The sequence below is a fragment of the Orycteropus afer genome, unplaced genomic scaffold (genome assembly GCF_000298275.1).
Source record: "Orycteropus afer afer isolate SDZICR_OR568_19922 unplaced genomic scaffold, OryAfe1.0 scaffold01004, whole genome shotgun sequence".
Classification (NCBI taxonomy): Eukaryota; Metazoa; Chordata; class Mammalia; order Tubulidentata; family Orycteropodidae; genus Orycteropus; species Orycteropus afer.
The window spans coordinates 394,578-397,183 of record NW_006922591.1 but is presented as its reverse complement, the minus strand read 5'-3'; positions in this window follow the sequence as shown (position 1 = coordinate 397,183).

Genomic DNA, 2,606 nt, shown 5'->3' with positions numbered 1-2,606 from the left:
TGAGCTGGTCAGGGACAGATGGGGAAGCTCTGGATGGGCCAAAGGAGAGAAAACAAGTATGAGGAAAGGCACAGGCCTGTAACTTCCTGTACATGCTTAGAAAGCGATGAGTGTGCCAACTCACGTGGGGGCAGAGTGAGCCATGAAGTGGGAAATGAGGGTCAAAGGCTATGGAAGCCCTCAAATACTGATCCAGGTATGGACTTCTTCTCCTTCTCCTTCTCCTTCTTCTTTTTTTCCAACCAGAGGCTGGAGGGTCAGCTATCAGGGATGCTTTCCCATGGATTTTTCTCTTAGGTGGAAGGGTGGGTCAGTATTGTTCTCACATGTGGTGTACATGAGAACCCTTCTCTTCCTCCCAGCCCCATACTGTTGCTGTTGTTAGGTGCCATCAAGTCAGCTCCGACTCATAGCCAAGCCTGTTTACAGCAGAACGAAACACTGCCCAGTCCTGTGCCAGTTCCACAATCCCTGCTCTACCTGAGCCCCTTGTTGCAGGCACTGTGTCTGTCTTGTTGAGGACCTTCCCCTTTCTCGTCGACCCTCCACTTTACCAAGCATGATATCTTTCTGCAAGGAATGGTCCCCTACTAGGAGTTTGTTAAAAATATGCTTTCTTTGGGGAGGAGTTTTCCCCACAACCCTAAGGAGCCATCCCTAGAGACTGACCCGGTGGACCTGGATGGGACCCAGAAATGCACATTCTTCCCAAGCTTCCCAGGAGACGCAGTCCAGGCATCCTCTGCCTGCAAATGGGGCTGGCACCTCTGAGTCGGCACCACCGAGTCGGCGCCTCCAAAGCTGGATTCATTTGGCCACACTCCTGACAACGAGCTCTTATTCGTGTTGCAGGTGCAGATGCTCTCCCTTCACCCGGACTTAAGACTTCAGCTCTAATATGGAAGTCGCTTAGCAAAAAACTCAGCATCCAGTTGGTTAATTCTTCTTACTAGATGCCTTTATCACATTTTCACATCTACCTGCTCCTTCCTTTCTATTCCCACTCCTGCCACACTTGGTCAGATCTTTTTTCACCTCCTGCTTGGACTGATGCAGTAGCCTCCTGACCAATTTCTTATCCGTCCTGGATGTTGCCATCAGATGTCTCACTGTTAGCGCCATGATTGGGGCATTCCACAACTCAACCAGAGGGTCAGATCCTGCACCAAAGCCTGAATAAAGCTCCAAAGTCTCAGCTTGAAGCTTGTTACAACATGCTTCTGCCGACCTTCCTGTCACGCCAGCTCCTAACACAGAGCCACTGTCCTTCTCACGAACATGCTGTGTTCCTTCCGGCTTCAAATGTGTCCTATACTGACCTCCTCACACCTCCACCCGGCCCAAAGGCCCAGCGTAAGTGATGGTGGCGTGTCTCGAGAGAGGCCCAGGAAGTTTAAAGCAGGGCTTCCAACCTCAGGCTGGACCCCCTGCTGAACTTACACCCCCAGATACACTGAATCAGAATCTACATTTTAACACCCTCTCCAGGCGATTCTTACGTGTGCGTCTTGTTAAACCGTAAAGAACCTGTGTGAAGCCCTGGTGAAAAGTCTCTCATGCCCACCGCTTCCTTGGGATGAAAGAACTCCTTGTCAGTTTTCTACATAAAATTGCTAAAACAATTTTTGCCAAGTTCAGAGTCAATCTAACATTCCTGTTCTGACCCTAACCACCTTGAGGGAACTTTGCATTAAACTCTGCTCAGAGGGACACTCCTATTGCATGGTAAGAAAACAACCTGATCAGATACTCTCTTGGGAAAAAAGTACTTACAGAGACACACAGGTGATGACTTAAGCCCAGGCTGCATCCTGCCCCACACTGGAGAAATTTCTCATTTATACGCAAAAAAGAATGAACCAGGACGACTCCCTTGCTACACGTTCAGTCCAGGCTAAAGAAAAAAGTCAAGGTGAAGTTGTTAAGATCCAGCCTGCTGGACCCTGGCCAGCCCAGCTGAAGCCTGCATCACCCAGGCCGACAGGTTCCTCACTGGAAGGATTCCACCTACCCGAGGAAATGCGGAAAGGAAACGGTCTTTGCAACCACAAGAGGGCGCCGCTCAAAGACTCCTTCTGTCCCTCAGGCTACTCCTTCACGTCCCAAGGGGTTTTTCAGTTGATTTATTTTTTTCTCTCCTTCTTGTTTAAAAAAAATCTGTTCTTCTTGTTACAAAATAAAAACACGAATTTAAAGTTATAAAATGCAGAAAAATGGCCTGTGGTCTCAGCACAGAGAAAACTGCTTGGAGTGTGTTGCTGTTTGCAGCCTTGTCTAAATAGACACAGGTATTTTAAAACAAAAACAGGCGGGCTTCGCCTCTTAGCATTTCATGAACACTGTGCAAGTCCTTCATCAATTTCAAAAGATGGCTTGTGTGCCACTGGGCATCCCCTTGAAAGTGTGCGGGTGGGTGATTTTTTTTTTTTTTAAGTACATTTACCATTAGAAGAGGTATAAACACATTATAGTAAATTCTAAGTGGTTGCCTATCAGAATTCCCAGGAAGAAAGGATCCCATTTCCAAACAAAACTAGACAAGAGATTGTTGTTGTTGTTATGTGCCGTCGAGTCGGCCCGGACTCATAGCGACCCCTCCTTGGGTT